This window comes from Xiphophorus hellerii, chromosome 12, assembly GCF_003331165.1.
Source record: "Xiphophorus hellerii strain 12219 chromosome 12, Xiphophorus_hellerii-4.1, whole genome shotgun sequence".
NCBI lineage: Eukaryota > Metazoa > Chordata > Actinopteri > Cyprinodontiformes > Poeciliidae > Xiphophorus > Xiphophorus hellerii.
The window spans coordinates 14,065,802-14,091,501 of record NC_045683.1 but is presented as its reverse complement, the minus strand read 5'-3'; the positions used below and the strand labels follow the sequence as shown (position 1 = coordinate 14,091,501).

General features: G+C 36.0%; 1 protein-coding gene across 4 annotated transcripts in view; it reads left to right on the top strand.

Moving 5' to 3' along the window:
* grid2 (glutamate receptor, ionotropic, delta 2) overlaps positions 1 to 25,700 on the top strand; it is a 453,461-nt gene that overhangs the window by 12,202 nt on the left and 415,559 nt on the right. The window lies entirely within an intron of this gene.

Below are 25,700 nucleotides of genomic sequence, written 5' to 3'. Positions count from 1 at the left end.
TCTCAGTTCCTTTGCTTCATGTTTGTTCCCCTCTTATATCTGCCCCCTTCTTGTCAGATTACCATTAAATTCTTTAGAAAAAATTAATTTAAAAAATCACATTTCTTAAATAATTTCTACCATGTATAATTTTATAATTAAATGAAAATATATTAACATAGTCATCTTAAAGTAGTGAACACAGCAGAAAGTGTAACTTACATGCAAGTTAAAGTATTATAGTAGGGTAATTGTTTTCAACCATCCAGCCTCCAGTCCAAATAGGGCTATTAATATTATTGTAATGGTTGTTTCATCATTGTTTGAATTTCTGAAATTAATACATATTTCAGCTTTCTTGTGAAATAGTAAAGATGGCAAAAGAGAGAGAGGAATCCTCATAAACTTCATGCAATGGTTCTAAGTAGCATGTCGATGAACAAAGTGTTGCTCACCTTTTTCACTTGGACAGGGAGGAGAAGTTAAGCTGGTATGTTGACGTAGGTTGGCTGCTAACTCGGATCAGAACGGGCAAAGATTGAATTATGTCCTCAATGAGAGGCAGTATGGTCAAACAGTGTAAAATGATCAGTCTATCTATACGGCATTGCTCTTTCCACCACAGCTTCATCATGACTTGCCTAAATATCTGTCGTGATCTATCTATGAGTGTTTTGCACTTAACACAGCATTGAGGCAGCTTGTCATATAGTTTGTTAGTGAGATTAATTTTTTAAGGAATATATGGCGTATGCATTGTAATGCACTTTATTTATTATTTAAATAGATATTTCATACATTGATCCTTGACCAACAGACCAATTTGTATGCCCCCAGTCATCTATTGAAAAAATGCATAGTGTGCAGTCCAGTTTCAGACAATGTGAATGTTGTAGCAATGTGTGAAAGTCTTCTGGGAGAAATCCTCTCCTCATAAACTAAATGTCGATATTGCCATAAATGTAAATTGTGTACAAGTGCACTTTAATTGCATGGACAGTTTATACATGTACAACAGCAGAGTTGTAGTGAACATATCAGATGTCCTTTCAGTAGAACATCTCTCTCTTCTGTTTCTTTCATGTTTTCAGACTATGCTTTTTTTCCTGAGAAGAGAAATTTTTTCTTTGTCCTCCAGCAATCTGTACTTTGCCTCATTGGGGCAGGAGGTGCCCTAAATGTGCATAGAATACATTTCCTTGTGTGCAGTGTAGTTACTGTGTCTCAGTTTCTCATGCATAGATGTGTGTGAGCGAGTGGTGGATGAAGCAGTGTGGATATTTTATGAAGTGGCATCTCAAAGAGTGTATTTGTCAGCACACCTCCTCACCGTTCTCTGTGAATATAGGCACATGGTGTGTGTGTGTGTGTGTATTTATGCATGTTTGTGTGACTGTCAACTACAGTTACAGGCAATGTCCATCACTCCAATTAATTATTTCTTTTACACCAAATAATGTTCAGATGACTTTTCATTGCACAATAAAACAAGGAGTGCATGGCGATGGCAAGTGTGTTCAACAATATACACACAAAAGATACACCCACACACTCACACCGTGTATGTGTTCTACAAAGAAAAACATAAGAAATGTCTTCACATAGAAAAACTGCAGTCAACATTTTCAGACCAAATATATATATTTTTAGCTTTAATTTTATTTCTGTATTTTACCATGAAATTTGTTGTTTTGTATATGTTTAAACATATTTACATATATATGTAGCTTCAAACCAGGCATCATTTCATGCACCTTTATCATGCATCAAGGTCATATGTGAAAGCACATATGAGGACTAGGGGCTTGAAGTTAATCCGTCTCTGATATACCAAAGCAGCAACAAAGGCAGTCACAGAGCTGAACTGACACATTTACCAGCCACTTTATTAGGTGTTCTAGGTTCAGGTTTGACTCCTTTTAGCCTTCAGATGGATGCAAATATATGTGTCATGGATTTTGCAAAGTGTCTGAAACATTCCTCAAGGAATGTGATAGATATTGGCATAATGGCATCACACAGTTGTTGAAAATTTGCCGACTTCATTATATAAATTTCCCATTCCACCACATCCCAAAGAGTCTACTAGACTCTATTGGAATGATATTTAAGGACTGTAGAGGTCACAGTTGGTTATAAAGAAATGTACATGGTAACACAGCCAATATTCAGATTGGCTGTGTTGTTTGAACAATCCTCAATTTGTACTGAAGAGCCCAAAGTGTCCCAGAAATATTACACCACCAGCTGTAAATCATTGAAACAGGCTTGGATGGATGGATGCTTTTGGTTGGTTATGCTAAGTTGTGACCCTACAATCTGGTGTCACAGCTGTATTGAGACTCATCAGACCAAGCAACATTTCTATAATCTGTTACTGTCCAGTTTTGCTAAACCCTTCTGTTGGTCTGTTTTCTGTTCTTAGCTGATAGGAGTGACACCTAGCTTGATCTTTGCTGTTGTAGCCCATCTGCTTCAAGGTTTGACACCTCGTGGTTAAAGATGGTATTTTGTACTCCTTGGTTGTTGGAGGGGATGTTTGAGTCACTGTTGTCTTTCTGTCATCTCAAAGCAGTCTGCTGATGCCAGAGGTCAGTAAACAATTGGCACTCACTTTTTTCATAGTTCACTGGACAGTTTTTCTTTCTTCTATAATCTGAAAAGATGTTGCATGGAAACCTTAGTACATCAACAGGTTTTGAAACATTCTAAAGTCACTTGAATCAGCTTTTTGTGCCCACCCTAAAGTTTGATCTTGAACCTCAGACTTTGTGTTAACAAAACAAAGTCTTTTGATTCTGACTTTTTCTATGTTGGCATATACTAAATTGGCCCTGTGCTAACTCGGTTTAAAATGTATATTCATGGAAAACAACTGGCTTAGCTGCAATACAATATTTTTGAGCTGGCAAAATGTAACCAGTGTGTGAAAGGAGGTTTTTCACACTTGTAATACATTTTAATAATGTTTTGATTATTCTCTGGATTTCATTGCTTTTTCCTAAATATAATTTTATAAAGATGCATCCAATCTCATTTGATTAGACAATTTAAGATAATCAAAACACAATCTTAAGTGTTTCAAGTTTAACTTTAGACCATAATGTTTAGACCTGCACTTTTAATTGCATATCTAATTTTATAATCATTTACAATAGTGCTAAAAAAGACTATACATTGCACTCTTTTCCATTGATAAGTACTCTGACTGCCATCTGGTCCAGTCACCTATTTTAAAATGACAGGTTATGACCCCTGATCAAATCAAAACAACAATGACCTCCTCATACTACATAATATGCAGTGATATTGGAATCACACGACCTCGTCTTCTTACAGTAAAGTATGACATTAGAGAATTATTTTAAATCTTTGACTATGAAAGAAGGCACGAAACATCACAAAGGTGGATACAAAGTGACTCATTGTCATTGTGAAACTTTTTATACTAAATGGTTTATTTACCCAAGGAAGTTTTGTGTCAACGAACCAAAACTACAAAAGTTTTAAATGACAAAGGGGGACCAGATATGATCCCATCTACCCCAGTCATCAGGATGAAAGAAAATACAACATATCCATTTTTACTTATTCTCCCTCTCCCACCTTAAGTATACCCAGACTAGTTTCAAACACACTTGCCCCTGGTATTGCAAGCTGAGCTACTGCAGAGTTAAAGGCACAGCCTGTTTCTAATACTCAAGGTTCAGATGAGTTGTTGTTTTACATCTGTTGCTTTGTTCTCATGTATATGTGTTCTGTCGCTTGTTGAATATCGTAAATTGTCTACAAATACATTTGCACTTCGTTGGCACTGACCTTGAATCTGTAAAGTTCTGGGCTTATTATTGGGTCATTTAAGCTTCACCTGAAAAGATGTTTAAATTTTTCTTGTTTGCATTTCTTGTGCTGCAATAAATTAGAGGATGTGTGAGGATGAGAGCTTGGAAATAAGATTCCAGTACCGTTATCGTTTAATCTCTCCTCTAAGCTTTGAATTCTGACCTGCCCTGTGGCTGTACTTCTTGTTGATCTCTTTTTACTTCAACTCTTCAATCTAGTGCCTATCATGCTGCCAGTGATTATAGAAACAGACTTTAGGAGGTGTTAAACACTTTGCTAATTGCTTTCATGGAATTGTAATGTGCTATTTGTTTTGCTTGACACAGTTGGCAACATGTCATAAAGCTGCCTACATGTGCCCATCTGGCTTGCAGATTTCAGTCTTGGGCTCATTTAGAGTCTGGAAAAAAATAAAACAAATTGGAGGAATCAGGAAGCAAATGTTAAAACGTGTTTTGCATTTTGAAAGTTGTGTGCATATGCTAAAATTCAGAACAGTTGCATTGTGCATGCACCTTGCAATGCAAGCAAGATGCCGTCAAATTCCTCACAAAATGTAGATCCCTAAACATAACACACCATATGCTCACTGCAAAACTGTTTAGTTTTTTTTTTCTGTGACAGAAATAAATACTAAATAATGATTATACAAACATTTTAAAGCCTCATTTGGAGCTGTCTTTAAATGGCTGCAATTTAACTAAAACCTCTAGCAAGTGTAAATTTCGAAATTGTTGAAAAATTAATTAAAGACGTATAAATATGTATCTTTAAGGTTAATATATGGACATGTTTAAAAAATCAATTGTATCAAGACAAAGACAATGCTACTAGGTTATTGCTTGAACGTGTCGAGTTTTATTTTTTATTTTTCTTTTATATGATTTACAATGTGTAAAAATGATTAAAGTAAAACAATTGAAACATTCATGTTATCATAAGACTTGGCCTAAATTACTGTTGCAACTGGCAAAAGACCCAGCTCCTCTCATTCTCGATTATTCATGGATGCAAAATGGGAATGCAACAGTGACCAAGTGATAACCTGCAGATCCAAATGCTGTGGGAATGTAATGGTAGTTAAAGTACTTGTTGACAGCAGGTACTGGACATTCTGTTCATTAAGCTCACATTTGAGTATAAATAAATGAAATTTAAGGCTTGAAGACATCAGTGTGTAATAATCTAATACGCTTGACTTTGTGAGTTGAGTTGTTGAAATAATAAACTTTAATGATTCTATTTATTTGACTGTATAGAGTAGATGCCCCGATACAGCATTTAATTTAAGCTAATAATTTAAAATACTACTGACGTCAGGTATTACAGCTTCAATAAATAAATTATTAATGTTAATTATAAACTCAACTGTCCCTGCAGTTTTATTTAGTTCCATCCCTCATTCGTAGTTTTAATTGGATTAATTCTTAAGTGGAATATGTCACTTACCATTGTTGTTCTGCTTATTTTTAACAGTATTCATTCAGACATAGCATTTTGCAATAATGAAGATCCTAAGGCTAAAAACCATATCTGTTAAGTGATTTCTGTCTGTGATGCATGCAAGACGTTGTGTTGGACAGAAAGGAAAGGATGTTACAGTAACTTGTTGTGACCTTTCAAAATGCTGCAGCGGTCACAGTTGATACCGCAGGTCCAAGTTGTAGAGACTTTATGCTTTTATGGTAATCCTCAAGTTAAACTGAAGTGCAAAGTTCACCATAAATTAATCAGTGCTGGTCTTCCAGGCTTCTTTGAAATTCAAGACATCTTGTAAATTATTTTGCAGATAAAAAAAAAGAAGTTATTTACAAAAATGCATACCATGTATACTTGCTACAGCCATGCATATTGATTATGAGTGCAATATTTAAAGTAGAGTACAGAATAAACATATTCTTGAGGTTAAATTACAGGAGGTTGCTCTTTCTGGGAAGGGATTTTCTGTATTTCTGAATTCCTGATAAGCATTATTTTGGTCACAGATATTTCTCAAACTGATTTTTTTTTCTATTTTTACCCTCTATGTCAAGGACAGTACTTTCATTTAAAGACGTAGCTCAATGTGTAATGCAGCCTGCTTCAAAGATGTTAGGATTTGCAATGGAAAATTTTAACAGAATAATAAAAGATTAATATTTATGTAAAATTACAAATACATGCATGTTCCACATGTTAGGTTTTTATATGATATTGGTTTTCATGTATTATTCAAAGAGAAGCTCGTGGGAGACCAAATCATGGACTCGCAAGCTTAAATTCAATCACAACCAGCACTTAGTGCACTGTGGATTCTTTTATTGAGACAGCATCATTAGATCCTGTCTGGCTGTGGACATCCCTCTGGGTTTGCTGTCGTTCATCCAGCCCTTTTACATTTTACTTGTTCCCACTTTTCTTCCTCTTTTTTTTGTCTCCTCTCTTCTTTGTCTCCTGCCTACACACACTTTTCTCACTTCAGGCACTTTTCTGCCGACCTTTTAATCAAAGAAAACATCACACCCATGTTTTTCTTTTCATCAAGATTGTATTCTTGTTGGAGCAATTTTTTTCTTGTAATCACTGAGTATCTGAGTTTTTCTTTTTTTCTTTAAGAATTATAGACGGTCTGTAATGGGATCTCTAAGATGGCACATTTTATGATGATTCTCATTTTTGCAAAAATTATATGAAGTGTGTATACTCCAATCATCTCTGCCACTGAATGGAGGATAATATCTAAATGTTCTTTTAGAAATGTTGTATTTGTTCCTCAAGTTTGCTGAATAACTGCATATTCCGCTGTTTTGACTTGAGATTATTTTATTTCAGTCCTCGGATTTTCTCTTTGTTTCTCCCTTCCTTTAACCAAAATGTAACTAGATGCTGTGTGAAGTCCTAACTTTCTCTATGTATTTATAGCTTCAGGGAAAGCTGTGTGCTTCAAGCCGAACATCTACGCTTCAAGTAAAATCACCACTTACAAAGATGCATTTAGGCCACTAAAATGTTAGTCATGAGGCACTGTTTGGAGAGGGGGAGTTTGAATCCCTTTATTTGCTTACTCATTTGATCATTCACTGCACATTGTTGTGAGTGTGACATTGTGCAAGCTTAAGGTTTGTTCTTTACAACCACTATGCATTTGAATAAAAATAACCGGTATTAAATAAAAAGAATTAAAACTGGACATCTGGTAATCCCTATGCAAATGTCTTATTCAATTACAGTATTGTCCAGAGCATAAGTCTTGTAGCTAAATCTTAAAAAGTTAAGCTGAAAATCCTCTTTAGTCTGAAGGTCCTAGCTCTAATCGTCAGGATATTGTTGTTTTCAGTATTATTAATTCCTCTGAATTTTGGTGACCTGCAAGAGCATTTCTGTTGAAACAATTTTTTTATTGATATTTTTGGTGTTTGGCTGGAAATAAACAAGACTCTAATTAGTGTTGCCACATCATCCATCAGACACCATCTGGGGAACAAAAGAACAGTATTTGTAAAACTCTCACAGTTACATTTAAGAGAGTTAACTGAGCTTAAAACAGGGCGTGCACAATAGGATAGTACAATAATTCAGGGAAGGTTTAGCGTAGAGAGGGAGAGCAAAAGAGGATTAGTTTGCCTCCAAACGATCAAGCCACAAGGGTCTCAAAGTCTTAATGCAAGGTGAAAGTCAAGGAAACTTTTGACAGCAAAACAGAGAACTGCAAAGAAAACTTGCTCAAAGATTCTTAAGTTTTATGTGTCCAATTTTTGTTTTTTGCATTATATAAATGTGTCATTGGAATGTCATTATGTTTCATAACATTTTCCAGAAAGTGGGAGGTGTATTTTTGGATTTTTTACAATTTACTCTACAAGTAAATATGATATATTGCCAATGAAACTACAGTATGATGTTTTAGAATAAATGTGACATGTAATTCTCCGATTTACTTATAATCTGAGAGAATATCCTCTATTATATGTCCTCTAAAGTTTATTCGTATGCTGCGAGTGCTTGAAACCAAAGTCGAACTTCTTGTTTGTGTGCAAAGTCTTGGTCATTAAATCCAATTCTTAAGATTCATGGGTAATTACATTTTTACATGAATGTTATTGCAGTACACAACAATTTTCTTCATCTGTAAATTCCTAATGTATCAGTTAATTCACATATTCAATGCCTAAACTGTAGACGCAGGCAGTCAGCTGCTATTGCACATGTACATGAACACAGACACTATCATAGGGCTGTCCTGTCTGGCTGTGCAGTTCAGCAGAATATGCGAACAGACAGTCTTATTTTTCTATCCTCATGTAGTTGCCGAGGGTTATGCACTCTGGACAGCCATCTAAACCCAGCACATTACTGTGCAGTCAAACCAAATCAGGGCTTGTGTGTACGCTCTCCTACTGCATGTGTGGCTGCTGTGAGGGGTCACTGGAATGTAAGGCTATGTACAATATGCCCGCAGGGGTGATCTTGTGTGTGTAACATGCAGTGAATATGGAGTTAAAGCACTTTGGTAAGCCTTGATGTGTGTGTATGCTTTCATGAAGCTTAGGTCTCTAAATTTATGCAGCATGCAGGGAGAAAACTGATGTGTAATTGGCCTTACATTCCTTAGGGAAAAAATTAAAGTGCATCTGAACTGTTGCCTTACTACAGAAAAACGGAGGCAGCAAGGGGTTACTCAACATGTGAAAAGTGAGGATGGATTACGAATTCTAACGAGAAGTTTACGAAGTGTCCTCTAATTATGTAGACTGTTCATTAAAAATAATGACTTAAATGTCTGCACATTCTGCAAAAGGAATGCAATTTCTTCTTGTTGGCATCTTATTAACCTATTAGCAGGTGTTGATACAGCAGTTTGATTTTTTTTTTCTTCAAGCAATATGGAAAAAAATCAAATGCAAACTATACACTTCAGAACAGAATTGTGAACAGTTTTCAGACTGATGAACCTGGTCGATCTCTGATTTTAGACGGAGATGAAACACGTTTATAGATTAAACACATTTCCTTATTTCACAGCAATCCTTTCAGTCTCGGTGCTACATTTTGTAAATGATTATGTAACACATTTTCTCATGCATTTGCATGTAAGAATCACATCAAAGGTTTTGCCACGTTAGGTCTCATAAATTAATAATTAAGACAAAGTGTTACTACTGACGTCATCAGTGACATAATCAGACATCAGACTGATGTCATCAGAGTCTGTCATCAGATTTCCCAGCAAATCTAGGAGGACTGCTAGAAAGTTCAGGAAGCTGTGTTCTAGCAGGAAGTCAGCTAATCCCGACTTCCTGCTAGAAGTCAGCTAATCCTGACATCTGGCAGGATTAGCTGTGGTGAGTTATGAGCACAGTATTTTCATAGTGAACCTAGTGGTCCTATTTTACCTAAATAGCTCCTACTTTAAATATATATTTATTTTGTTCATCTGGATTTTTTGTTACCTCACTTTTTGTGTAGAAGTTAGTTACTTCGATTTAAGTTCTTATGAATTCATCCCTGTTTTTAAGAGAGTACAGCAGACTATTGATAAAAGAAAATGTTCATGACAGCTGCCATTATAAAGCAGCAGATTGCGTCAATTCCCTTAGTGTAATAGTCAATCATTGGGAGAACACGATGTCATTCCTTACAATGAACAAAAATAACATGTTTATTTTAAGCAGCATGTTTAGCCTGCAGGCTTAGGACACTTACATTTTTCATGTTTCTGGTTTAGATGGAGGTTCATGCTGTTCTTGGTGTTTGCTGTAGAAGGGAATGCTTTTTGCAAGAAAATACTTTTGCTGTCTTGGGATAAAATTTCCTCAGCATAGAAACTCTTCAGCTATGAAAATTCCCAAATGCCAACATTTAATTCAAAATTACAATTCCAGTAGCTGTTTTGAAAATAGCCAAAAGTTTTAAAAATATTCATCAAAAGTATCTTGCCATTCTTGTCGTGACTCCAGTTTTACTTAAAATTCACAAATTTACACAATGTTTATTGGATTTGCAAAAATGTTGATGTATGAGCACAAGAGCAGTTGAGAAACTCTGGAGAATAGTAAAGCATTCAGCTAAGATGCAGTTCATTCTCAATTCACAATTTGTTCAACAAGCTTGGGGAATGAAAAAACAGTGCTTTGCCAGAAAGTATTAACTTACTCAATAAGACATTTAGAATTCAACTTTGAGAAGAAAAGCTTTTGTAAATGTGTTATTTTCAGAGAGGTCTGGATTCTACCCACATACAGTATATTCAGTGGTTAGAGGTTGGTGTAGAGAAAGTCAAGTGAATTTATCCAACAGTAAAAAGTATTCATGGATAATTTCACTTTTAAATGTGAAATTCTCAGTTTTCTACCATTATGTAATTTGTTGAAATCAGGCTTCGTATCAATCAACATCAACCCAGAAATTTTGGATTTTAGCTAATAGAAGTTGGGACGGAAGAGTGTACATTTTAATGTATGTAACACAAAACATACCTTCCAAAACCTGATTGATGGAGTGGAAAACATCCAGGTACTTTTGTCTGTTTTGGTTGTTTGGAGTGTTTCTGTCTTGCCTGTAGTGCACAGCAAGTATAGATGATGGTTTATTTAAATCTCTTAAATAAAAGATCAAAAAACAAAACTAGAACAATTCTGGCAGGATTTTGTGTGAATTTCATGCCAATAGAATAACAATATTGTTACGGAAAAATGTTGACCGACTCTATGTATTGTAGCCATTGTTGCTGCAAACTTGTCTTAACTGTTAGTCTTAGGTTTGTGTAGACAATCATTCAAACTGTTTGAGCATCTTCAGCATTAATGTTTGAATTTTCAAGATATATATATGTCTTGAAAATTCAAAAAATTTTAAAAACAATTTTATTCCTAAATAAGCTGTCATTGACTTTAATCCATCATGTTGGAGACTCTTTCAAACTCACTCTGAAAGCTGGAACATGGTACCAGTGATGGTAAAGATTTGCTAGTGACATAAATTAAATCACACTCCATTGTCAGTCTGAACAGCAGGGTGCTGTCAGTGACCTGCTCTGCCAATACCCACGCCAGGTGCTTCTGGAACTTCTCTCTTGAATAGAACAAAATCCATGAGAGGAGCAAGTCAGACTCTCCTACTTGACTGTTGCTGATAAATGCAGATAAATGGTGCATACACTGCATGATTGATTTGCTATAAACAATCTGCAAACACAAACAAGACTCCCCTCTCTGCAGGCCTCTCTACGTGAATACTTGGCCACACCAAAGCGAAGTTTAAAGCAGAACAAGTTTTCATCACAGAAGGCAAACATGCAGAGAACTTACCCTAAAATGTGAGTTAATCTCTTAACATGAAAAACTTGCTGTGGCCCTTTGAGATGATATTAAAATGCAGAAAGAGCGAAGAGAGTCTCAGGAAGCGTTGTCTGCTGACTTCAGCTGGGGAAGAGAATGTAAGCCATCATGAACTCTAGTGTTCATGAATGCTGGTGTTTTAATCTTGATACCCTGTTGTATTTATGTTTAAAACTGATTTTGAACCTTAAAAATATTTTTTTGAGTTTTTGCCCTGGCACTAAGTAAACATTTTTTTAAATTTTTAAATTTTTATTTTTTTGTGTATAACACACGATCTAGGTTGATTAGATCAGTGATGCCCAAGAGCTGCTCTTTGGAACTAAGTGCTAGCTTTTGTTGAGTTCTACCAAATGAAACAAAGACATGAAAATTATGATTGAAACCGAAATATGTTATATGCAAGCACACACTGTGGAAGTTTTAAATTTAAGGAAAGTCCAATGCAATTCCTACCTGGGAGTGGGAGTTGGTTAGCAGGAGCACATAGCTAGTTTCTCATAGTCAGGGCACTAGGAGCTGGTTGCAAGACTTGAGCAACAGGTGGTTTTTTTTTTTTTCTTTTAATGGGGGCCCAGAATAACTGGGCAATATTTCATTGTTTATTCTATTAAGTGAGCCAAATGGCCACCTTTGGCTCCAGAGCTGCAAGTGACAGGCCCCTTATGTAGCAGATGAGAACTGTGATCCTATCTCTATCTGACTGAAGCTGAAACTGCAACATCTTAATTTTTAAATCATTGTTAAAGTAACCTTCTGAAAGTTAGAAATTAAATCGGTCAAAAAAACCAATTAGTTATTAAGAAATTGATGTAGTATTATCCCTCCACGACAGAGGCCGTCAGGGGTCAGGACCAGTCGTACAGGGTCACCTGCCCCTGTTGGCTTCTTTCTGGAATCGTTCACATGAACAGTTGGAATAATTTTCTTTTTAACTGGTTCCAGAAGTGACATATCATACCATATGTTGATGTGGATTTTATTTCAATATCCATTGTGCATGTTAGTTTCTCATTTTCAGCAGCAGGATTATGCACAATAAAAAAAGTTAATTTAAAGAAAGATTCAACAGCAATATTTACACAAAATGGGAAACACAAACAACAGGTTTGGTAGAGGAAAAGTTACTAACGTGTCCATAAAATAAGAGCAAAAAGATGAACAACAACTCAAAACCACTCATATTTGTTTTTACACTCTCTCTCCATCAAATCTACTCTACACGGACGCCAGCAGTCATGGCAACCGATTGACAGACAACAAAACACCTGCTGCATTATGGTCTTGGATGCATTGGCAGTTTCTCTGTAGGGATGAACCTCCTCCTATGCTGTATGACTTTTTTTTCAGCTTTTTTAAGGGTTTGCATCATTTGGTTTTAATGAGACACTGACCTAACAGAGTGACAAGACTGTGAAACTATATGGATACTTACTTGAGGGTGCAAGAATTTCTTTTGTACTTTCGTACTTGACGTGTTTTAATTAAATTATCCATAACTGCACAAATCTAATTTTCTTCCCAATTAAGAATTTATTGTCTGGAGACTTTTTAATAAAAAAGAATTATAAGATGAATAAGGGTGGCTATTGTTTGATTTATATACACCTTGTAGACTTTGTCAAAGAATGCACTTTTTATTGTGAAACTGATTTTAGGAGGTTTTCTGTAAGGTGTATATCCAGTAAATGTCACAGTGTCACACAAAATTGTGGTAAACATTTTTCTGTGTGTGAATAGTACTCAAAGCTTATTATGTAAACACTAAATTCTTAAAATTAACAGCCAGAATACATCTCATGTAAAAATGTCTCTTTGAGAGAGATTAATAGCCAACAAATGTCAAGTGTTCTTGGTTATTCACTCATAAGTGGCAATTTTCTTAATCAAGGGTACTTTAGAGACACTCTAAAGTGCCCTGATGTCCTTTCTTTGGGGTAATACACCTGTTCAAACACATTCACATTAGCATTAACTTAGGCCTTTAAGTGTGCAGATACATTAGTAAAACTAGACTGTTTAATTGACACTAAATGCACAATAGTGGCAAGATGTACAGAATGGGTGGGGCACCATTATTTAAATTTTTTTTTTCAGTTTATGGTTCACATAATACTGAAAATATTACACTAAAGTGACGTGATTTTTCTTTCTAAGAAGCTTTTTCCAGATAACCCTTGCTTTTCCCATGTTTGTGTATCTAATGCCACTTTGAGGCCAAAGATAACATGACTGCAAATTTCTTCTCCTGCTTGCCTGCTTCACGTGTAAGATCTTTGCAATTCTGTTTTTGTTTCTCTTTTTTCACCCTCTCACCTTTGTGATGAGACACTACTCTGTTGTTGATGCACAGTGATTTGTGTGAAGCTGTAGACAGAAAAGTAGCCTTCATCTCTTTGCATTACAGTTACCAAAGAGACTGTTTTGGAATTTAAAGATGGCAGAAAGTAGGGGCATTATTTCCACACAAAATCTAGTTTTTAATTTTGACGTGTGGTTGAATTTTCTCCTAAAAATATGCGACAAGCTTGATTTAGTCATAGATCAAATTATGTGTGCTACAATGTTAATAGCATGCAAAATAAATTCTGGAGCATTACTTACTGAAAGCAACGTAGCTTTCTAATCCATTGAAATGCAAGGTAGATGTACAACAGTGTAATTTCATTACAAGTGTGTGATCTTTGGAAGTGAAGCTTTGCTAAAGACAACATCGATGGCTTTCAATCTGATTTTTCAAGTCTGTTCAGATTTGCCGTGATTTTCTAGAACAGTCATTGAAAAATGTATAGCTTGGTGTTTACGCCTGTTTATAAAATACCAAAACTCTTAACAGTTTATGCACTGATGTTTTGCCTGTCTGTGAAGGTTTTTAAAAAGTTTCCATAAGCTAACAATTATTACACTGCTCATGCATAGCAATCCACTGTTTTGGGGAGCCCTTGTGGCTATCTAAGTACACAAACCTTGATAAGAATTTTGATTTGCTTTGGTGACCTGTGCAGAGCAGTAGATATCAGTCGAATATTGGACATTACCATGATTTTGTACCCCATGCTGTTGGTAGCCTCTGTGATTACAGTAGCCTGTGTCAAAAAGCTTTTCCTTTTCACTGTTTGGAAGAATCATGCTTGTTTTGTGCAGATGCTGTCAGGGGATGAGTCCAACAGACGACACATTTTGGAACATCTAATAAGGTCAAATAATGGCCTGTTTTGTTTGATGGTCCTTATATTAGTAGCAGAACAAAGACCCACTCACAGAGGGTGGAAATGTCAGTCTAAAGAGTGGCTGTGATGGTGATTAAAAGTCTTTGCTCTTGTTTCCCCAAAATGTCATTACTTCCTAGAGACAAAGTATAACTTACTTTGTACAATTTTGTTATGAAAATCAAGTACCAACTTGAGGTGTTGCTAATCCAGAGAATAAAAAAATGTCTTTAAGTTTCCACAAAATTCTGAGGTTTTCTGTATTAAATTTACTGTAGCTGTAATTTTGGAGCTCTGTAATTTTAGGGCTAGAATTCATCCAGTTTTAAGTAATTTTGATATGCAAGTTTTGTTGATGTGCTAAAACTGCAACAAAAACTAAACTTTTATAAAAAAATAAAAAAAAAGTTTTATCCTCATCCTCTGACCTTTGCTTTTGGTTTATTTCATCAGCTGGCATCCTTTTAATATTTTGGCAATATCTGTTGGCTGAACATCTCCTTTCAAATTATTATTGGAAAATACGTTATAGTTATTTACTGTAGTAAATCTCTCTCAAAGATACACAGATAAAGTAGACATCCATTATAATAACACAAAGTTGTTGGGTTTATTTAGTAAATTACACTTTGCCTATAACGGGCGATGCATATTCTCCTCACACCAATTTTAAAAGCCATTTCCTGCTATAGAAGGTTTTTTTTTCTGGCTCAAGGAAGATGGTGCCCTCTATTAGCCACCCTGCTGTTGAATCAGATAAGGTAAAACTACTCTCTGTTTATTCTCTTCAGGAATGCTTCTGTGATTGAATTGGTCATAAGGTGAGCTTCAACAGAATTCAAAGAAGTTAAAAAAAAGAAACTGTTCTCAGTGTGTTGGTTCAAAAGCGAATAATTTATTTTAAGGCAAACAGGGGTCGAAGTACACTAAGTGATGCTTAGGGAAAAAGAAAATTTATCAATCTCTAACCCAAGGGATTTACTAAGCAAGAGAGTTCAAAAATCTTGGTTGGTGCCCATTAGGCCTGTCGCGATAAACAATAAATCAATTAATCGCACGATAAATTAAAACTATCGACCTCATTTTAATTATCGGATTTATCGTTTCTTCCGGTCTTTTTCCCTTTCTGTTGATGACACTGAATGAAAAAAGGCTCAACTCCGGTGCTCTCCACTGATCGCTCCCTTCCTCATTTCCTTAGTGTAAAGCCCAGCGCAGACTGCACGATCTTAGAGTTCCCAGCCGATTGTCGGCCCATTTTCAAAACCTGACAGACCACACATTAGCCGACAGAAATCCTAGGTATAATGGTTCGATTGTGCTGTCCAACAATGGGCACAAAATAATGGCTACAAGTCCAGTGAACTAATTTTAAAACCAGGCATTAATCAATGCTTTACTACAGTCTCCCTGCAATGCATGTGGCTAGTGTCAGCGTAAAGTCCTGACTGAATGAAAATCATTAGAACCTATTTATATCACATTAACAAAGAACAGCTGAGAAGTTACCGGATTTATCAACTTCGTAGCAATTTCGCTCCAACTCCTTCCCTTGTCATTTCTATATTCTTTGCACAAAATGTTGAATAAACATTAATGTTGTTTCCACATATTATCTCCGATGTCCGCTGGACTTCGGGTTGCACCGTGTCAGCTGTTTGGGATTCCCCGACGTAATTTCCCCACAGAAAGCACGGAGGGGAATCCGCGCTTTCTGATTGGTCACCTGTCACATTTAACTGGCTGCGTTAACGATCCCAGTAGGGGAAAACCCCTGATTTAGATCGAAGCGGCCACGTTGATCTACCGTAACACACCACACACTGCAGGATGATCGGTTATGAAATCGCAAGCGACAATCTTAGAACAGCCGACAAGGGAAAATCGGGGCAAAAAATCATGTAGTGTGAACTATTGCATCAGGTAGTCGGATGTGCCCATCGTCTCTATTTAAATCTAATGATTATTGAAGGGCAATATAGCATACAGACTTCATAATCTGCACTCTTTTGGTTGAATATACAATATTATCATTTATCGCAATAATTTTTGAGACAATCGCTCAGCAAAATTTGTTATTGTGACAGGCCTAATGCCCATATGAAAGTGCCTCTTCATGCAGATAGGTGATGCAGTCCATACCAGGGTCAACACAGAGAGGCTAGCTGCTGTTCATGTACATACTCACAACTATGGCCAATTTTGAATTAAAATTGCAAAAATGTGGGGAGTTTGGGAAAAAAACTGATGTACCCAGAGAACTCAGTCATGGGAACAACATGAAAGCCTACAGAAAGGCCTCATCTGGCACTTGAAACGTCTCGCAACTCAAATAACTGCCCTGCTTTCACCCACAATATTCATAGAGACTAGAGGGGCTTTTAAGCAAGATCTTGATTTCATTACATTTCTCTTGGCACACTTGATAAGGAGCCACATTAGCGTTACACTGTATGGTTTTACACTGGTTTACTGCAAATTGGAGGACACAGCCAATCCTTAATAAAACCCTAATTTGGTTTGATGAGAGAGCATTCTGTTGATGTGCTCATTGTTTTCTAGTTATTGTGAGACATTAAAAATTTAGAAATGTAGAGTGGAGGCTGACTGACTCTTCAATGAGCTCCACACAATCCATTGACAGAGAGAGTGATGGGAAAATAGTATTAGATCTTGCAAACTGTGCAAAAATTGTCAGCCTTGGTTTCAGATTACAGACCACAATCACTAAGTAAATTTGACTCTTTTAATTGTCAGTCTAAATGTGGTTCCATTATGCTACCCCGAACCTTTATCTACCAGAATTTAATTACCCCAAATGCCCATTCCCCCTGGGCTGTTTGTTGCTTATGTTTCAACTGCCAGTGCTGTTAATGTAAATTACACCAGCTAATGCTGAAGGAATTGCTTATCAGCCTTCTGTTGGCAGGAGTTCTGCTGGATATATGTGGGATAAAGGAAAAGTCTCATTTCACAAAAAGTGAAACAACATAACTTTAACAATGATTCTCTTACTGCAGCTCTTCCTTAAAACAGAGATGAATTTAAACTCCAGTCAGGATTACAACATGGTGCTCCATAATTCATATTTTTTAATTACTGTAGTTACACTCTGAAACAAAATTAAAATCCACTCAAAATATGTGGAAAACTGTAATTTGGTTTATACACTATTTGTGCTTTGAAAGATAAATCGTGTCAAACACCATCATTAACAATGCAAGGATTGGCTTCTTTATTCAATGGAAAGCAGAAATCAACGCTGGAAATATTTTTCCAACCTGAAATGCTAAACACTTTTCCTTTACAGAGCTCCATCCCAAAAGGTTCAAGCCTTAATTAAAAAGTAATCACTACCAATTGGGATTGGTATCTTGGGCAACTTTCTACCAAATATAAACTGCTTTTGCCCTGGTAGAGGCAGTAGAGTAGAAGGGGTTAGTTTCCCACAAAAGGCGAGTCTTGAACTCAATCACTAATCTAAACACAGTCTTTATCAAAGTGTCTATTTGCTCCAAAAAGTGAGTTATTGCGTCAAAGTGTTAAAAGTGTGATATCCCCAATAGCAATAATACCTACAAGAATGGCCTTTGTTTGTGTTATAAGCTGGCACTTCTGCATATTTAGTATCACCAGGCACATAACCTTCGGCCATATTTGCCCTTTATTCCTCCATCAGGTCAGTGCAGTTTAGTGTGGCTTGTTCTGTTGCAGTGTTTCTCTCCCTCTTTTTCTCTGGTTTGTGCTGTTATGCCTAAAACCTATTTTTGGCTCTTATTTGACACTGAGTTAATGTAGTAAAGAGAATATATTATTGTATACGTTTAATTTCTAAAAAGTTGTATTTCTGAGATAATTTCTTGACACTTCAGCTTGACAATTCAGGACAAGTCATATTGTGGGAGATGTTGATACACTTTGAATGTCAGTTTGGTTTAGTATTTTATTGTACAACATGACAAATACTTCAACATGCAACCATGTGTCACAAAGAACTTCTTCCAGTGACACAAACAAGCAGTCCTGAAACAGATTCTCAGCACGGCATTTCGCACAAAACACTGTTGACAGGAATATTCAGGAGAAATTATTAAACGAAAACTGAGTTACTTTTACTGCCTGATTGTTTTACTTAATGTTGCCATTGGGAACTATTCAATTTGTCAGCATACCTAAATTTATAATTACACTTACGTTTTATAAAAAATATATTTCTAAAGAACAAACTTCCACTGTATCTCATTCAGTTGTACAGTGCGACATGGATTAAGATTTGCAACGACGGACAGAAATGAATACAATGCACCTTCATGTTGTGTACAAAGTCACAAATTAATCAACTGGTTTCTTACAGAATGTTGGTTTTTAAAAGGCTGATATTTCATTAGATTTCTGGACCTAATTTTCAATTCTAAGATAAAATAGCTAATTGCAAACAACGTAGTATTTACTTGATTGAGTCAAGTTTGTCCAGAAAAACGGAGAGAAGAACATGCGAGCCCCATTAGAAAGGAGGTGGCTAAGGTTGGAACCCAGAACCTTTCACCTGTAAGCTAACAGCTGCAATGTAGTTACGTTTTAATACAAAACTTTCTTCTTCTGGTTTACATATTCCAGTTTCTGTCATCACTTGATCGTTAATGTAGTATATCAAACATAGCCTAGCCTAAATCATTGAAATTGGTATTGATTAATGTATTAAACGAGATGTTCCTACTGTTGTCTCCATGTTTTGCATGTGCCCTTTTCTTTTGTTTTTATTTTTGGTTTTAATTCGCTTGGAATATTAGTCAGGCTTTTTTCTTTGACTTTAGGTCCCGCTTTAGACTATTCTATAGCTTCTCTAAGCCTGCCAGTTTGCTTCTGTCACACTACCTGACTATTTCCATGTTTCATGTGCTCAGCCTTTAAGTTATTCAACTTATACATTTTGCCCATTAAACCACAGTTTTTTTCTGCATGTGGATCCACTCTAACTACATACGTGACAGTATTCTTCAGACAACAAAAAACATTGTCTTAAATTGCAGATGAACTAGATCTGATTGATTCTCACTTGTTCTAGTCATAGATGTAGTGATTCTGTATTAGTTTTCTCTTGATATCACTGTAGTCTGGAATAACAATGTTCAACACAAAAAAACACAGTCAATACTTTAAAAAAATCTTAATTGTATTGCTTTTCTGGATTGAACACCATCAGAATTTTCCTAATCCAGTATGTTTTAGTTGATAATATTAGTAGGAGGAAAATATTTGAATTGTAGGTGCTTTTCTACACCTAAACAGGAACTTGACTTGTTTTGGTGGGTTGAAGATATCAGTACAAAGTATGTATGTGCATTCATTTGGAACCACATTTCACATATTTACAATTTTGTGTGCAGACATGTTCAGCATGTCAATGTTGGTGATTTTATTTATTTTTTTTATTATTATTATTTTCCTGCATAGTCAAATTCAGCACTGCTGTCATGTTCAGGCTTCAGTTTACTATTCATGCTTAATTAACATATACTTTTTCTACCTTCTCAAGGTTGTTGGCAAAAGTTTCAAAGACAATCTCACCAACTCAGACCAAACAACAGAAGAAAGCTGCATCAAAATGATTATTTTTCTCCCCATAAATCTTTAAAGGTTATTCTTATTTTGTGGGAAGAACTTTAAAGCATTAGAAAACCAACTTAATCAATCTGAGAGAATTCCAGAGGTTGAGACCACAATGTTTCTTTCCAGTATTGTGAAGTTTTATTATCCCTCCTTTATCCTCACTGCTCCCCTCTTGTTCCCCTTCTGTCCTGCCCTGTTCATCATATCTCTGTCTTGAGCCTCTTTTTAAATCTCTTCTGCCTTCTTTATTTGAATACGTTCTTTCATTCTCCATCACTGTGCCGCTCTCCCTCTCACAGCTGCTCGGCTCTCTCTGTAAAATTCTATTTGTGAGGTGTCAGAGGTCCATGAAAGCTGGGCGTGAGCTGAAAGAGAGAGTCATAACAAACGACACGGCGCAGAAAAGACCTGATTTAACATTTATCGCAACAGTGCAGGGGCTGTTGAGAAAATTGGTGGAGGACTCTGGAGGTGTCTATGTTGCACATCAGGAGAAGCTTATCTGCAGTTGACATCATTGTGAGTGAATTTTGTGTGTGCGGTACAGGCTTTTTCATAAACAATTTAAATCTCTTAAACAGGTTTTGAGAGATGTTTGTTGGCCCTCGTGCAAAGACAAAGGCAGAAAAGGAGGGACTTGACACAACACTAGATTATATTAAGAACTTCTGGTTAATGTTTTTTTTTCCTTTTGGATCATCGCATCATTTAGAAAAGGTGAAATGTAGAATTGTAACTGTGCTCACCAGTCTTTGGTGTGTGCTGGAAATTAACCAGTTTAGATATCTGCCTGTTTGTGTGTTCCTCTGCATCAGGATGCAGTGTCTTATACGGTCGTCAGCGTCTGAAGAGAATCGTAGTGACAGCAGATAATTCTTGTAGAGGAGTCCACTTAAGACGAAGCACAGATGAATCAATTCTGGTCACAGCCCGAAGACTGAGGGAGACTAAATATAGTCGTCCAATAGATGCCAACAATACTTCACTACACAACAAACCTCATCTTGTCTCATCAATAGGCCGTCTTTTACTTCCCAACATTTTCAGTTCATTAGTGCAATGCTAAAAAGGAACCTTTGATCTGATGGGCTGTCATTAATATGTTGTTGTAAATAGAGCCCCTTATTGCAATTTGTACTTGTTTTTGTCATTTTTTTAAAATCAGAGTTCCACAAAATTTAGATATGCATATATACAGTATATATATATATATATATATATATATATATATAAAGTAATATAAGACGCTAAGCCTTTTAATAAGTGTATGGTGTTCATTCTGAAATATTTTTTTGTTTCAAAATAGGTGAACTACTCTAACTGCAGTGATGAGTAACTCTGACTCATGTTTCTCTCACAGGTTGTAAGGACACCTCTAGTTACAAATGATCACAACAGAAAGGCTCTTCAATTGCTATGATTAATGAATTGATTCAATAATTGAGCATGCAACATTAAATCAGTTTTTTTCTCCCATGTTGAGTTGGATAATAGACTGTTTTTGAGACAAATTGAGCACTCTATTATAAGTTGGAGATATCTAATTCTTGTAGAGAAGTAAAGAGGTACGTGGTTCTAGATGAGATATTTTTAGGGAAGATATTATTTTTATTTGGGATTTATTTGTACATACTTTTGTCCCATTACTTGTTTTGTAGATTTTCAGCGATGCAGGACTGAAATACCTTTGTAACTGTGGGATGGAGGTGGTGCTTGTAATTTTTTTTGTTTGTTTGTTGAAATGCCTTCTAATTTCCGAATAAAGTAGAATAGATCTACTTTAAATTTCTTTAAATAGAAATTTAAATGGGCTTATATACTGATGGATGTATCTATGAAACTTACTTACACAAGTGTTACAAAATGTGTTTAAAAAATAGCACATTTTTTCAGGTTTGGAGTTTGCTGTTGCTTAACTAGCTTATTAGTATGTGTTTATTTTTCCATTTGTGATATTCATATTCCCAGTACTGTTTTCTCTTTTTGTTGTTGCTGAATTTTTTTGTGAATCCAGTAGTCTAGTGATTTTGCAAACTTGTATCAAGGGCAGCTTAAAATCTTTTAAATAAAGTCTCTGTTGTGAAAAATAAACACAACTAATGGATTCTGCTTCCTGTAACTTTTCTGTTTTACTTTTAAAATCTTGAAAAACTGAAACAAAACGTTAGCCTTCTACATGACACACTTTGTATGCAGATACATGGATTTTGGCACCTAATGAGTTTCTCAAAGGTGTTTTTTTTTGTTGTTTTTTTCTGTTGCCGTCTAATCTTGGTGAACTTTATAAAGGCAGTAGATGCACACTAATGAACAGAAACTGTTCTCCTACTGTGCAGAATCGCTTACAGCAGCAGTTGTGTAAGGTTTAGGAGCTTGTGGCTCAGAATCCAGCTCATCATTCAGTGACCAGTATTGCAGCAATCTGAAAATAGGTAGTGACATATTCAGGTCAGAGTTGTTGGAGGCAAATAAAGTATCGAGAGCTTTTTCAGGTGTTTGCCAGTTGGAAGGGGTGACTGTGAGTTTCGAACAAATTAATGTTTATGAAGGAGGAGACAAAAGACAAAAAGTCTGCCTTGCCCAAGAGGGGTGGTTTTGAGTCTATCAATCAGTGACAGACTAGTTATTATAAATTTTGTGTCTCTGGATGGTTATTAAGAAGTTTTTGTCTCGAGCCATCCATTTGAGATCTGTCCTGAGCTGCAAATCATCTGGCAAGTTCAGACCTGTCAAAGTGTCATTCATTTCTGCTCAACAGGGAACATGAGGAGGAAGTTTCAGAGGAGATGGCGCGTATGGTTTTAGACAGGTTCTTTCTCCATAACTAAGGCCATAAATGCTTAGTTTTTTTTTTTCTAATTTAGTTTATTTTTTATTTATTTTCATCTCCTTTATTGGTGTATTTCAGTGGCAGCTTGTCCATCAGCTGCAACAGCTGAAGTGAGCCACTTTGATTTTTAAGATGGCAGTCAAACTGACAGCGCAGTGTTCTTCATGGTCCCCTTGGAGTCGGTGTAACAGAGGCTTCAGCTTGACTTTGATGTATTATGTCAGTGATACAGACGGATGCCCTTACATACTGTGAAAGCAGAGACATTATGCATGTAATATTATTTGTACAATTTGTAGATAATCTCAGCCTTTACAGGCTAAATGATTGCTGATATTTAACAAATGCATGATGACTTGCATGCAGTTGTCTGTAGATTTTAAATAGCAATTTGTATCCCTCTGCTCTGCCAATTAGAGCTAAAACTGTTTATAATCAGGATAAGTTACTTTTACAAGAAATACAGGAATCACTTATTTCTGTTGGAAATCTAGGCTTACCGTTTAGATTTTTGGAAATACTCAGGCACCCTTAAAAAGTGGGGAAGCCAAAATGTTATCTGATCTACCTGATGCCTACATGTCTTAAGCTATGAAGTCAAGACTCCATATGGAATATGACTAACTGAAATGTACTGATAATGTCTTGTGCATGAGTGCTTGAAAGAAAATGTCTAAAGTATAAAGAACACAAACAGCATATTTTCTTAATATTTCTATAGTTCTAAATTTTGAGGCAGTAAGTTTTTTGGTGATTGGTTAACACTACAGCTATGCAGCTTCACCCTTTTATATAAAGCTCCAAATTTACTTCTGAATACTTGCATTCTGTTCTGCTTACCTGCTCAATTGCACATGTTTGTAAGTTATTCTGGAGGTATTTTATCACATGTTCTCTGTGATCCATAGGTACACTCACTTAGTAAATAAAAGCAAAAACAATCCATATTTTCCTTTTAAAATACTAGCTAATAAAAAAAATTTGATTCCATAGAATTAACTTAAAACAGTTTTTTCAAGTAAAGCTGAACCACTGATTTGGAGTCTTGCTGGAAGCTATAAAAAACAAAATCTATAACATCCCATAATATACCGAGTAAAATATCAGAAGTTTTGTCTCATCTGACCAGTTAAGTGGAATATTAAGAATTAACTTGTCAGTGGATCACAAGACATAAAATTTATAACTTTTAGTTTTTTATGGGAACCATTTGTGTAGGAGGAGTGAGCAGGCAGAGAGCAGCTGGTTGAAATTAGAGTGCCTAAATCGGATCAAACGTGAGCAAGACGCGCTGAGTCAATGTCTGAATTGTCGGTTTTGTAGGATTTTTATGGCAGGACATGGAACTTCTTTTCATTTTTGTTTCAATTGCTTATAAGATTCTGAAACAAGATAAGACTTTCCCAATAGATTATATGCAGAAAAAATACTATGAAGCACATATTTTTAAATGTACCTAGTTAGCCACTTCTGTACAGCTTATATATGAGAAAAACGTACAGAGACAAATGGAAGACAGAACAGCTAGACCTGAACAACACAGTCAAAGGAAGATCAGAAAAAGCTAAATCCTTAAAGAAACAGAGATAAGATGGAGAGCGACGTCTACAAGCGGAGAGATGTGAAGAAAGGAATCCTTGCTTTGCTATGTTGGTGCCTGCATTTCTCTGCAGATAAAATGACAAAGCACAGATGAGTTAAAGATGGATAACACCCTGAATCACAGAGCAACTATTTAAAGTTAACGTGAACAAACTAAATATTGCTATAAGATATTGCCTGGAGTTGTGTGGATTAAATAAATGGTGGAAGGTAAAATCATCAAACTGACTGAGGCAATGGCTGTCATAACAATTATTTAGGAAGCTATACAGAATAAGGGTGGAGTAACATGGTAGAGAGGTGACATGAAGTGTAAGATCATGGTTTGAGAATGGCTATGACAGTTGCCTCATCCTGAGCAAGTACTGTCCTGCATTGTCCTTGATGCTGCATAACAAAGAATGCACATATTGTTATGAAGTTTTCCTCAAGTAATTTTCACAGAGTTGATATTCATGAGTGACAGGAACATATTGGGTAAGAGCATTGTGCTGTATTGTGCCCCCCCACTTCACACATATGTTCATGCCAATTCTGCATCAACATTAGCTTCTTCAAAGTCTCCCACATACTTAATCTGAAGTGTCAAAGTCAGCTGTTTTTGATGTAGAGACCTGGCAGAAATTGCATCATTTTGTTTGCAGAGAGGCCTGCTGAACTCAACACCAGGCAGGCAAACTATTTTTGACAGAACTGTGCGAAGTGTTCTGTGATTGGTCAGAACTATGTTGCCATGTTTTATGCAAAGCTGCACTCGGACAGCAATTTTATTTCTCTTAAACTACTGTAGTCTGCTTCCGCTATTTGGTTTTTGCATCTGCAGGAAACAAGAATACTTTTGAGGAATGTTTATCTGGCACTGTGATGAATTATGTACTTTTGTGCAAGTCTCCACTAAACTACTATGTTACTAATACTGAGAAATGGCTAACTCCTAGAAGGAAATTGCTGAATGATTGTCCACAGAGGAGATTGTCTGTAGAAAGTTGTGGCACTCTGTTTTGTAAAAGCAAAACAGAGGACAGATGTCTTCACCCCTCTCACAACTCATGGCCAGTAGCACCGACAAAACCATTAAAGTACTGGATGCTTCTATGAGTGATGAAGAAGTTGTTCTGCTGCATTTGGACCAACTAATTAGAAAACGGAGTGTTGTCTTGTTGCCTTCAAAGTCTTCTCTCTAAGTATGATGGAACCAAAGCATCTATTACCATTTCTAATTACAGTTAGGAAATTGCATGAGCCATAAGCCAGTGGTCAATATTATTGGGAACAAAATTGTATTCTTAATGCTTTAGTGACAAAGCCAAA